Below are 14728 nucleotides of genomic sequence, written 5' to 3' on the forward strand. Positions count from 1 at the left end.
AAGGAGAAGCTGCACAGAAAAAGAAAATTATCTTAGCTTCAATGAGCACATCAGAGAAACACAGGTTATTGATCTTACACATTCAGCCCTCACAAGCATAAAGAATTACACGCTTAGACATATTAGGTTAAGAAGTAGAAAGAATATCTTACTGACTTTATTGTTGCTTCTGTTACATCTATCTTGATGGAAAAGATGAAGTTCCTTTGTTCTTCTTTTCTTTCTAAATACTTAGTTTGCCCTAAACTCTCAGCCCTACAGCTGCCAAGTGCTGCGTGGAAGAAAGGGGCTGAATTCTTCATTAAGGCCCGAGCACATGGCCCTGATGAAGAAAGCAGCATCCATGCTGCCTGCTTGATCAGTGGAAGAAGGAAGGAAGAGAGACAGAGGAAGTGGGAGTGGCAACAAACAGCTTCCTCAAAGTTGCATTGTGGGACAACTCAATTTACATGCTAATTCACATGCTAATGAGGCATGCTGGATTTGCCAGGACTTCCCACATTTTTCACTGTTGTTCTTTAAGCAGACTTTAGTTTTCTGTCTCATTTTTATTGACAAAGTTCTCCTTATGGCCTTTATGATGAAAATTATGGCCCTTGTAACTGTACAATAGACAATGCTGAGTTCTTCTTTCCTATCTCCTGCTGAGTTCTCAGTAGTAATTTGCATGGCAGATTGTGGTGGATTTGTTTTTGTTTCTTTTCTAATGTTAAGGGTAAAGGATGAATAAACACCACACACCATGACAAATCTTTATGAAAGAAAGAGAAAAACAGAAAAAGAAACCCACTGTTGTCTGTGGAGAACATTGAAGCCTCTACATGCTATTTCCTTGAATTTCAGACTTTAGTTAATGGTAGATTCAGGTATTTTTATAATCCTTATTTATAACACAAGGCTTGTATAAGAATTGTGTGATTTCAGTACTCTAATTAGTAGTATGTAAAAAAAAACCCTTGTGTTTTCAATGTCCTTACTGATCTTGAAACTTAAACTCTACCATTAATAAAAATCTGTATTCCTTACAGAGTAATTAAAGGCAGATGCATTTAATTATAGTTGATGGTAGAAGAATCTACACAGGATATTCATTTCCTAGTCAGTTTGAACTCTTGAATTTAAATATGCATGTTTTAAAATATCACATTGTTAATTTAGGAAAAAAAATCAGACTACATAATGGTACAGAGTCTCAGATAACTTTTTTTGCTCTTTTGATGAAATAGTTGAGAAACCATTCATTGTGTCTTCCTAGGGCAGTGATAGGATCTCCATCTTTCCACTGGAATACAAGTTCATTTTTCATTTTAAACGAAGGCCTTGGCCAGACAGCCATGATAAAGTGCATACCACCAGCCCTTGAGTCAGCAGAAAAGTATACTGGCATAGAGTACACCACCTTCACAATGGAGTCCTATTCTGCCTCTCTTACAAAGCCAGCGACTGGTGCTGTCCTTTAATGCAAGACAAGTTAAAGAAAATTATTGGTGGATTCTCCTGAGCTTGGTTTTTTTCTCCCACTGAGTGTCAATTCCTGGTGGGATAAATAACCACCAATTGCTCTCCTTATCCTGTGTTAAATTGGGGCTTACGGACTATATGTGGGCTCTTTGAAGAGCAATTTAGCTACTTGTCAAGCTTCCCAACTAGCAGGTTAAAGGAGCAGAAATGTTCCATCCTGTATTCTGTCTGTCACAATATTTGTGAACATGGGTCTATCAGTCTTCTGAAAGACCATTAAACCTCCTGCTCCAAAATAGTGGGCAAGGAAATGGGGAGTAAAACAGGAGAGACTTCTCCTGCTGCTTGTTCTCACATCAGGGTGCTCTTTCCCTATTTCGTCTCACCATGACCAGATACAAGCAAGATGTGTCTTGAAGTTGTGTGGCACCTGGAAGTGGCATAGGCAAAATAGCATCAGGTAGGCAAAATGGAGCCACCCCACTGTAAGGAATAAGTATGTAAATACAGGCATGTGAAAGCCTTATTAACAGCCTGAAAACCTGCAATGTGCTTACTGGTAACAGAATAGCAACACACAGCTGGTAGTGTTGCTTAAACCAGTTTTCTTCCCTGGTTTAAGTTGACCACCTGTGCAGCACAGAACTAGCACGCAGGTCTAGCACTCTTTCAGAAGAGCACCAAACCTGTGATATAAAGGAGCCCATGAGACTTGACAACACTTCAAAAACTATCATGGAATTAACTATTTGAAATAGTAAAAAACCCCACAAAAGCCATAGTGGTGGGAAAATACAAAGAAACACTGTTTTCCAAAGAAGTTAAAACAGATCTCAGAGATTAAGAAAATTTATTTAAAGAATTACAAATTTAGAACAGGTTTCTTAATTAACAGACCTCTAGGATAATGAGAGACAGGTCACAAGGCTGCCATTTGAACAAAGTATATACACTGATAAAAAACATTTGAAAGATGATACTTTACAATCTTGATATATTTATACCTATTTAATCTTATTGTATATTACTATCTGTCAGATATGAAACATGAATTATTTAGTAAATAATTAGGTTGGACTATAAATATCTGTGATAATGCCTGGTCTTGGTATGGCACTTCAGTGCCTTCTAAAATAGCTGATAAATTGACTAATGCCAAAAGGTGTTGGTTATCACCTTTAAAGCCCTACATGGCATGGGGCCAGGTTACCTGAGGGACCGCCTCTTCCCCATTACATCAACCCGTCCCACCCGATCGTGCAGAGAGGGCATGCTGCGGACCCGGTCTCTAAGAGAATTCCATCTGGCAGGGTCCAGGAAGTGGGCCTTCTCTGCAGTAGCTCCCGCCCTGTGGAACATGCTGCCCCCGGAGGTGAGATTGGCCCCATCGCTCCTGGCCTTTCGGAGGAGTCTGAAGACCTGGTTCTGCCTCCTCGCTTGGGGTGGAGAGGGGAATAGATCTACAAGGGGATGGTTGCTATAGACCACTCCTCCCACACTTGGACTGTTTTAGATTCTTTCGCCACTTGGACTTTTTATCTTTACCTTTATTTATATTATTTATTATTGTATTTTTATACTGTGTATTTTATGGTTGTTGTTTTTAATTGATTGTTGTAAACCGCCCAGAGTCCCCCGATGGGAGGAGATGGGCAGGGACAAATTAGATAAACAAACAAACAAACAAACAGATGGAATTCCGCTTTTATGTCCCAGAAGAGCTTCTCCCATGTAACCCCATTTTTCAAAGGAAGAACTGATGAAAATCAGACTGTACTTTTATACTTGCATCAAAGGTCATTGGCAAGATGGGTTTAACCCTAAATAATTTCTGATTTTCTAACTCAACCCTGGCTATCAGAGACGGAGCACTATCCCCATTTGGGCAAAGCAACGATCAGTCTCCTCCAAACACCTCACTTTTTCTTCTGTAAAGCTGGGGAGAAGTGCTCAGGAGAAAACAAGGAAGGGCAAGAGAAAAGAAGAAATAAGAAGGGCTGCCTATGAACATCCCAGAACAGGCCCTAAAAGATCTTTGACCATCTCCTCTGCAGCAAACACTTGCTGAAACCAAGAGATTATTCAAGTAGATTAAATACATAGTTTAGCCAGGCTGACATGTATTGGTTCCTTTAGGAATTTTGTGTAAACAATTCTTCCCTCCTCCCAACAAATTTCTTTTTATATCTACAGATTTGGCATCATTAGTTTTATAAGGATATTTCTCATTAAAATCTTCGCCGTGTGTGCAAGACTGCTCAGTTTCGTAGCTTTCCCCTATTCCAGGATTGATCCAAGGTTTGTTAAAGCTTGTATTTCTGGGCTTTGGATGGGAAGATCCAGAGCACCTTCTCTATTTTCATAGAATTGGGCTAAAGGGAGATGTTCTGGGTGGAAGGACTAAGAACACTAGTTGAACAAACAAGGGGGTGTTAGAAGGCAACCTTTTGTAATCATCTTTCACTGGGGAATCATTGGAAAAAGGGATCTGCTACAAAGTTTTTAAATTATCCCCCTTTTCAGTATGTAACAGTACCCAAAATCCAAAGAGATATTTAGCTTTCCAATGGAGTAGTTCATTTAGGCTAGCTGATGTGTTTCAGACAGAATTGATAAGCAATTGTTCTCATTAGGTCTTGATATAGAAATGTGTTAATGGTTTGGTCATATGTTCCTTCATAATATTTTAATACTGATTCTGATGCTTATGGATTATGCTTAATTGTTTTAAATATATCTGTGTTTTAATAACGAGAAGAAAGACACTCTGACAGAAAAAGATTTAAAGATACAGTACATGATCTAAGGCCCGAAGTGATATATATCCCAGCCAATATACTTCAAAAATCTAATGCTTGTCTAAAACATAAAAAATAGCTAATAGTTTACCTAAAATAATCACACAAAGGATTTTTTAAAAATACAGAGCATTTCTTAACAGAAAAGTTTGACTGAAGAGGTGCATTTTAATTTAATTTTTATAAAAACAGAAGAAAGTGGGGCCTAGTGCAGGTCCCAAGAGAGAACATTTATAGCTCTTAGCACTCAGACCAGTTCATAATAAGAGAGGTGACCACTCACAGAAATTGTAACCTGTTAAAATCCAATGCCCTGACTTGTTTTTCTTAAAACAATTGGCAACCAATCCAGATCTTTTAATAGCAACATGATATAGTTTTGGTATTATGTATTATTTAGCAATATGACTGCCCCTTTTGTGCCAATTGAACATACTTCAAGGGCAGCCTTGTATAGGCAACAATATAAGAGACCAACTGTGTAGTGGAATGTGAGAATGACCTTGGAAGATGTGGGGGGGAGATGCTGCCTAGGAAACAATTTGATAAAAGAGGGAGGAGTCCACAACTGAGTAATGGCCAGAGAAAGAAACTTAGAAAGGACCCATCTTAACTGGTTAGGCAGTAAATAGGGACAGTGGGAGAGTTGTACTTTCAGACTTGCAGGAATCTGAAATAGCTCATCTGGTCATGTTTCCTGTATGGTTTACCTGGGAGGGATGATAAATTGTGATGTAATTAAGTAATGGATAACAGTGGTCAGGACCTCTCCCAGACCTGGATACCTGGCTTTTAACTCTAGAATAGACTGAATCCCAACCCCCAGATCTGGTTTCCTATTCACCACCCCCTCCTCTCTTTTGCCTGTATTTAAATTCTGCTTATTCAACTTCAGCTTTTCCAGACTATTACTGAACTTAGTCAGTGTTCAAGGATACCAACTTTTTTCCTGGAGTCAGATAACAAACAACCAGGTCTTACTATGGTTGCAGCAGATAAAATTAATAGCACAATTCTGGCTTATAACATGTGAATGAATATTAACACTCTACTTTTTATTTTCGTGGTTGTTTCTGAACTGTATAAGCATCACCGACTTATTTCCATATCATCCTTGACAACCTATGTGATGTACAGATTTCTGCAGAGTTCCATCTTTCACCTACAGTACTCAACATCATGTGAAATGACTAGGTGAGGTAATCCAAGGTTTTGGACTCTGAAGTTACTAGCATACAGATAATACTTCTCTCTTGTTTTCATCTACTTTTAAAGAGGTAGTAGAAACATTTAACTACTGGTACTTTAACCCTGGTAATTTAGCTTTGGTAGTAGTAAGAGACTGTAAGAGACTGAATGGGGCAAGGTCAGAGACTGAATGGGCAAAGCAAGTTGAAATTAGTAAAAACTAAAATGCTGTTAAGGAGGTAAAATATCTGATTCAGGATTAGGAGTGCAACCTTATATTAAGGGCAAAATGAAATAATGTCCAGCTGCTAATACAAGAAGAAAAGGGCTTCTATGCTACTTTTCAAAGAAGCATGTTGTGTATGTTCACTGTTGACAATTCCAGATAAAAGACTTCAAAGCACATTGATAGTAATCTAAGATTTAATAAATATTTGATTCTGACATAGCATGCACTTGTTTTTTTAAATTAGATCAAAGATACCTTGTAAAACATGACACCTGTAGCCAATTGCTGTCATCAGATGTATCTATGACCTCTTTTAGAGTACCTTAATGAAATTCAGCAGGAATTGTTAGGAGCCTGTAGAAAGATAGCAAAATCCAGACACAAACCACATCTGAACCAAGGCAACTAAAAAAATGATGCTTTAATTTAAGAATGAGCAGGATCTTTGGGGTACAGTTTGGGATAGATTTGATGCTAAATTATCCAACCCTCCTCTGCAAGTAATTTCAAATTTCTGGAAATGGAATCATTGTTAAATAATTCCATCACCCACATATAAATATATTTTTGATATTACATTTATAAAAGTGGATATTCACTTCTATCTACAGAATGGCTTACATTTTAATCCACAAAAATATTTTATGCTATATAATAACTTAACATTTTAAGAATAAAAGATATAGTCCTATGTACATCCTATCCTAAAAGATACAGATTATATAAAATACATAGTTTGACTATTGCATTATTATTTATTTAAATTTATTGGCCACCCATCTCTACTACATTAAATTGGCAAAGGGCTCGATGAGAAGAAAGATTTGTTTTTACTGCATGTTCACAATCCTAACAAAGGAAAAACGTATACATAGTGAACATGGAATGCAGCATGATTTATAGCTCAGGTTTTTTGTATATCAAGGTCCCTCAGCATCCTTATGAAGTTGTCTGGGCATTAAGATCTATCTTGGAGGTACTTGTTGAATGTTTCCTTGCAAGTATGAGAAGCAGAGACTTTTCAGCACTACCCTGCCCAAACTGCAAAATGCAAAAAGCCTCATCCCAACAAAATGTTAAGTAATTTAGCTGCCCAGAGTCACTAGTCTGAGATGGGCGGCAATAGAAATTGAATAAATAAATAAATGAATGAATAATCATTTAAACATTTATACACACACACACTTTTTGTGTGTGTGTATATACACACATACACAGATATACTGTATGTGTGTGGTTTATACCCACACACACACACAGACCTACATATATATATATATATATATAAGCTATAAAATCCCTACACCTAAAAGCCTCTTTTGTATACTAGCATGCTTTTCTTTTACAGTTGAATAACTATCATATACTTGACTCCTACTGGTAATTTACAGTAAATTCATAACTTCATTTTCTTAAAAAATAATGATTCTATCAATCTAGCACCACTAGTCTTTGACATTTATGTATCCTACCAAATGAACTTCAACCAATGTTTCATTCTCTTCATTTTAACTGTCCTAAGAATAAGTGACATTGTTGCTTAAGTCTGGATGATAGAGTAGAATGTAAAGGTTTTACAGTAACTATTCTCAAGATTTTCTTCAATGCAAGACTTGAGATCAGTTCAATAAATTCATTCTGATTCCCCCCCACCAATAGTGTTCATTAATTTCTCTATTTTTGATTTGCCTGGTGGTTTGGCCATAAACTGATCATACTTAGCCATGAGCCAACTTGTCCCAGAATTGCCACTTGAGACATCTCCAAGGATTACATAGTCTGCAATCCCATAGTGAGATGTTTCCAAGTGCTACCTAGCCTACACAGCTATAATAAATAATAATGAATATTCGAATATACAAGCCAATTGGGCTCAGTCCTTTCTCCATTCCTGAGAATTTTGAAGAAGTTAGCTGACATAAATCATTTGCCATGTTTTACTGGCTCCATTGTTTAAATTTTCATCATGACTCCTTTCTTCTCTAAGTGGACCAGCTGTGATCAAATAGTCTCTTTCCTGTTGTGATAGATGTCTTGGTCAAGTTGCAGAGTTGGGTATTAAAGTATTGTAGTTTTAACAGATTTAGTGTTAGGTGAATTTTCATCAGGCTGTGGTAGCTGTGTTATATTCATATGCTTAGGGCTATATTAATGCAGTTCAAGTTCAATGAAGGCCCTGCACCTTCATCTTTGAATCAGATTTTGTGTGCATGTCAGAAACCATGTTTTCCCTCTTTTGAATACAAGAGATATTAATCAATTTATCTAAAGCATCCCACTTCTTGTTTGCCTCTGGTTTCTTCTTGTCCTTCCTTTCCTTTTGACACAATGCTGTTGGGTGTTCAAAAAAAAAATCAAGATTTACTGACTAAAATAGGCTGTATCAAATACAACAGTTTTGGCGCAGCTGGCTGCCTAGCTGAGGTGAGGAGGCCAACAAACTGTTCATTTTAGATTTCCTTTTTAATTTATTGAACTTGTGATAAATTGCACCACCCTCAACCACCTGATTTGTCCAATCTTAAGGTCACCACTTCAGCAAAGCATCATTGCTGCTGCATAGCTGAGTCCTTTTCAGAAAGTGTTTTTTCTGAGCTGAGTTTATTATCTGAAACATTTTTTGCAAAGCAATATGTGATTTTAAAGAATTTTTAACATAAGATCACAAGAAAACAAAGTTTTAAAATTATATCCATTAAAACAAACTAAAACAATATTAAAAATTTAGCAGAGACTATTAAGGTTAAAAGATGTTTAAGTTCTGAGGATAACATTTTAGCAAAGTATTTCAGCTTCATTTTAAAAGAACTGATGATTTCTGAACTTCTCTCTTCTTTTTTTGAATAAATATACTTAATTAGAAAGGAGTTGATTTAGTTCTTTTGGACTTATTCATGCTCAAACCATTTTTGCATCCTATCATGGTTTCAAGGAAATTTCAGAGTAGCTCTAGAAAAGAGACTGACCTGGGTTCATGTGCTAAGAGTTGGGGTAATCAGTAGTAGTTCTACCTTTGTTTCTGTGTTTCAAAATATATTTTGCAGATTGTTTCCATCTGGCAGAATTGTGAAATGGACCTTGCAGTCGTGGTTTTAAAAAAATCAGAGTAGATTCTGAGAGTGTTCATTCCCACAAGAAAATATCCAGGCCTCACTTTGCATATTCCTAACACCAGAACAATAGCAAAAGTATGCAAATATGCCTAGCATTCATAATTTACATGGGTCATGAAACCATTGTTTTCAGTGGCATCTTAGGAGGAGGTCACAACAGGCAAGATGATCATCGTGGCAGAGAGATCGAAGTCCTGTTTTTTTTATATTAATGGATAGCACATACTTGTACAAAGGGGAGGGGACTCTATTATGGCCCTATGACCACCATCTCGCCTGTTTTGGTCATCCTTCAGATATTGCTGATGTATTTTGTTACTCAGCCTTTAAGTTACTTCACTGTACAAAGTACAATAGAATAATTTCCAGCTAAATGTACATATTGTGTTGAATCAAATTAGTTGCTAGAGAATGGAACATTCCAGAGAAGTCAGGAGGTTCTGTTTCATCTGGACTATGCCATTCTAAGGGTGGTTTGGCAGTTTCCTATGGTAAATCCTCCAAATCAGAAACATTTCAAGAACTTTCAGAAATAACTTTCCAGGTGAAAGAAGCCTGTTTCAGAACCATACCATCCCAAAACACCTTGAACTGCTTCTAGTTCATAGGATTTACTTTTTGGAAACCACCAAGCTACCCTCAGAATGTTATGCACTGCGCAGAGGTCAACATGTTCCAGAGGAAGACAGAACATTTGGGAGTTCTCTGGAACATCCTGTTCCCAGACTGACTAATTTTGCATCCATCCATCCATTCACCCACCCACCCATCCAGGATTTCAGACTTAGTTGCCTGGTAATGCTGAAGTGGTAGTAGTGAATTTTCCTTCCTTGTATTCCTTGTATAACAAATCCTATGATGTAATAAGGCTGGGTTAAAAAAATAGCTTATGCATTTAAACTGTTGTAATAAATTGAAATTAAAAGTAATAATTTTAGTTTTAGAATAAAGAATAAAGACAGGCCCTGTGTTGGAGAAGAGATTAAGACTTAAACAAAATCAACATTTGTGTGATATCACACAAGATGGATTAGAAAAAAATGACCACACTTAAAGGAAATAGAAAAAGAGAACAAGAACATAGGTAGATGAATGAAGAAATCACAGGAATAAAAGAGTTTTGACTTCCTGCTGGAGATTGGCTGATATGATGAGTGTTTCTCCATGCAGTCATCAGGACTTAAGCCTGACTTAGTTAATGAACAATTTCAAAGGTCAATATGGATTTTTTCCCTTCAAATTTCTGATTTGTTGTCCCTAATGTGCTCTCAAAATGGGCCAAAGCTGGTGGGGAAGAAGGAAATATTATTCAATTAATGCACTTTTAGATATGTATCTTCAACTATTACTGTAAATATTGTGTTGTCATAAACTGAAGCATTGTAGTGCTTGAATTTCCAAGCAAGACAATTATGATGGTTGGGGGTGGGTGGAGAATATCAATGTAATGTTAAAATGGCTACTGGAATAACTTTATTTCACCCTAGTGGGAAAAAAAATCAGTGAAATTATACTCTTTAGTAAACTATATGTACTGTTAATACAACTAGGCTCTTTTAAACCCATGCAACACTGAAAAACATTATATATGGATTCAGTATATTAAATTCAGTGTCACTGAGAAATACATAGATTCAGAATATGATCTGGTAAACCGCTTGGGTAAAATAGCTTGCCACCATGAGGACAGGTAGACAAATGTATAACTTCCTCTACAAAAGCAGGTAGCACATACAAGCTTGCTATAATACAGACATAACAAATATATCTTTGTGATGTATTATTAATGGCTTTCAAGGCCTCTTTGCCTCAAGGCATGTATGCAAGTGATGTATAATAACATAATTAAATCTCCTCACATAAGAAGAAAAATATAGTTGCATGTGTCATATAGAACTATAAATGCTGTAATAGACAGTAGGAGGAACTGGTGGGCCTCAGTAAATCATGGCTGTATAAATTATGGTTGTGTCATTCTAAGTTGTAGTTTGTTTAATGATGGTTATCAAATAAATCATAACTAGCTGGGCTTGCCCAGCATAGTAGATCATGAACTATAGGTAATTTTCTGTTGTTGTAGGGTTAAAAATATGTTAAAAATAACAGGATAAGGTCAAGCTGTTCTTGAAAATCTCCAGTTCCCTACCTTATAAATCAGGAGAATTAGTATGTTTCTAAATGTTAAGATTGATATTAACCCAACCCGTATATGCCATCCTATAGCTAAATACATTTATTTCTCTTCTGTCTTCTGTGTTCATTGCTAACAATTGGTGTCCTCTGTTACTGATATTTTTAAGTATTTAAAACTGTCAGTATACTATTACAAAAACTTTAGAGATCATCTAGATCAGTACCTTACTAAGTGCACAATCTGCAGTGCAAAAGAATCCCATACAGGTAGTCCTCAAGTTACAACACCAATTAGGACTGGAATTTCCATCGCTAAGTGATGTGGTCATAAAGTGCGACATTAAGTGACCACATCATTTAGTGACAGCAATCCCTACTGCCATTGTTAATTAAATCCCACCAGTTGTTAGCCAAGGACCCAGCCTGATCCAAACCATTCCCGGCTTGGTCCCTCCCAGGCCCAAGCCTCAGTTCTTCCAAGGTAAGGGACTGCCTCCCTTTCAACTCCCCGCAACTGTCTATTTCCCCCATCTCTGCCCTTTTGGCCACCCTGCACCCTGCCTTGTGGAGCGGCAAGAACTGTGTGGCTCTGGGGCTGCTCACAAGGAAACTGACTCGTGCAGCCTTGGGAAGGCCTCACACAGCCAGCTGTTGCCTTGCAAAGGGCCAGGCCAGGTGTGCTTGGTCAGCAGCGGGATCAAGAAGACAGCAAAGGTCATGTGGGGGCGGCAGAGAACAGGGCAGCAGAGGCCACAGAATATAGGGGGCCAAAAGGGCAGAGATGGGTGGGAGATAGGTGGGAGGGTGGACTTAAAGTGCCCCTGTGGTTGTAAGTGCAGGCGGGCTGCCAAGCACCCAAATTTTGATCACATGACCCCAGGGGTGCTGCAATGGCTGTAACTTTGGGGACCAGGCGTAAGTAGCATTTGTTCAGCACCGCCATAACTTCAAATGGTCGCTGAATGAATGGTCGTAACTCAAGGATTACCTGTATAACAGTCTGCTTAATGGTTGAACAGCACGTGCCTTTAGAATTTACTCCTAATATTAACTAAAATCTGCTTCCTAGCGTATTACATTTATTGGTTCTGGTTTTTAAATCTTTCATCTCACTTTAGTTCTTATGGGTTGACCAGAATTAGTCAGGCTTAATGTAAACTTATTGAAATCAGTGGAGTTTAAGTTAATAATGACTTGCTGAAGTTTCATTAGAATTGGTCCATGTCATGAAAATACACTATATTTTCAGCTAAATATCTCTAAATTACAGGTAGTCCTCACTGACCTCATTTCAGCAACCATTCTAAGTTACGACAATGCTGAACAAGGAGACTTGTGACCAGTCCTCAAAGTTGCAGCTGTTGTAGCATCCCGACAGACACGTGATCACGACTTGTGCACTTGGCAACCAGCAAACATTTATGATGGTCACAGCATCCCACAATAATGTGATCACGATTTACGACCTTTACAACCAGCTTCCAACAAGCAAAGTCAATACGGAAGACAGCAGGAAGTCACAAGTCACAGTCATATGACATCATGCTTAGTGACCTGCGGTGATTCACTTAATGACTGCAACTGGAACTGACAAACTGACATTGTAAGTCAGCCATGGTTACGTGATATTTCACTTTATGACCACATCACTTAGCGATGGAGTTGTTGGTCCCAGTTGTGGTTGGTAAGTGAGGACTACCTGTACATCATTTGTAAGATAAAGATAAAGCCTTCTTTAAGTCAAGTGTGACTCTTGGTGACTTCATGGACATGTCCATGTAGTTTTCTTGACAACAATATGGAAATAGTTTGCCATGCTTTCTTCCAGGATGTTTTTTCAACTTCCCTGTATGACCTACACCCCAGGAATTTCCTATTAATATCCCATCCAAGTTCTTGGCCCAACACTTGTAGTTTCTAAGCCCAAACAAGGTGGGCCAGATGCTGCTACATACTGATACTACATTTATTCATCCTGTGTTTAATTCTGATACCTGATACTCAAATTAATCATTTTTTTAATTTTACCTTATTTTAAAATAGAATGTTACTTTCACAAACAGCACAAAAGTATTTCTTGGTCTTACTGCAGTTCCTTATTTAACAATAATTAGCACGTAGTATCAATATCAGCATGGTTGTATTTTAACTGCATTTCCTGTTTCTCCCTGTATAAGTGAAAGTAACCTTAGGAAACAAGCCACAAAACAATGAACAGCCAAGTTGTTATATTTTTATCCCACCTTTAATCGCTCAAAACAGAGAACCCTTGAATATAAGCACAATCTTGTGATTTGATAGAGTCATGATTGTTGAGCCAAATGCTAAGGAGTTACTGGTTGACCCACCAGTTGAACATGAGCAAGCAGCAAATAGGTCAATGTAAAATTGGACTGTATTAACAGGAGCATTGTGTACAGATCACAAGAGGACAATGTTCTATTATATTCTGTGCTTGACACCCATAGAATACTGTATCTGGGCACTGCATTTTAAAAGAAACATGGACACGGGTGCAGATTTAGCAGCATCCATAAAAATGACTATAGCATCAAAATGATGATCCATACATAACTGTCATCACAAGTACACCACAGAGAGCCAGTTTGGTGTAGTGGTTAAAGGCATCAGGCTAGAAACTGGGAGACCATGAGTTCTAGTCCTGCCTTTGGCACGAAGCCAGCTGGGTGACCTTGAGCCAGTTGCGCTCTCTCAGCCCTATGAAGAAGGCAATGGCAAGCTACTTCTGAAAAACCCTGCCAAGAAAACTGCAGGGACTTGTCCAGGCAGTCTCCAGGGATTGGACACAATTGAACGGATTAAAAAAAAAAGTACACCATAATTACATACTAGCATCATGACAGCTGTCATAAATATGTAACTAATGGCATTTGCATGATCATGTTTTCATTTGTCCCCTTTGCCTCCCTCTGCCCATTAGTGGATAGAGGGTGTGGAAACCAAGCCCCATGAGAAAGTCCTAATTATCCAGAAAGCAAGATGAAGGTTGAACCTGTTCTCTACTTTCTTTCCATCCATTAGACAAAGACTAATGGATGGAAAGAAAGAAGATTCAGGGTGAATATTGAGGAATTTCCTGACAATAAGAGCTGCTAAGTAGTAGGACAGGCTGCCTAGAATAGTGGGGAACTGTCACTGGTCATAGATTTTAAACAACAACTATATAGCTACCAATCAGGAATGGTTTAATGAATTCCTGCAGTGCAAAAGAGGGTGGATTAGATTATTTATAGGGTTTTTCCCCCCAAGTCATACATTCTATGGTTCTATGATATTAAGTTTTTATGTGTTTGAAACTCCACATTTCTGGACATGAGTAAAGTCAACATCCTGCTTGGTGCAAAAATGTATATCTTGGGATGAGGCAACTGTTACCCCTGAAATATTTGTGCCACCTGCAAAAATGTCATTGAATGTACAGTATAGGATGCAAATTTGTACTGAAAAGTAACTTAAGGACAACCTTACTTAAGTATCACATGTGAAAATAATGTGATGTATTATCCATACAAATAAAATATCTCTGCAGATTTAAAAGCATAAAGAGGCAATCTGAAAAGGTATCAGATTGTATGTGACCTATATCAAGTCCTACGTGTTGACATTTGTAATTTTAGTTTGTGGTTTCATTTATGTGACTTTTTTATCAAAATTGCTAAACATGTGATTGTAATTTTAGCAATGTTTTATTGGTATCTGTTTTCATGTTTTAATTCAAGGGTTCATATCCCATATTTCAAAAAAAAAAATCTGATAAGGCAGCATGAGGCAATGCCGTAAAAGCC

Source organism: Candoia aspera, chromosome 4, assembly GCF_035149785.1.
Source record: "Candoia aspera isolate rCanAsp1 chromosome 4, rCanAsp1.hap2, whole genome shotgun sequence".
Lineage (NCBI taxonomy): Eukaryota > Metazoa > Chordata > Lepidosauria > Squamata > Boidae > Candoia > Candoia aspera.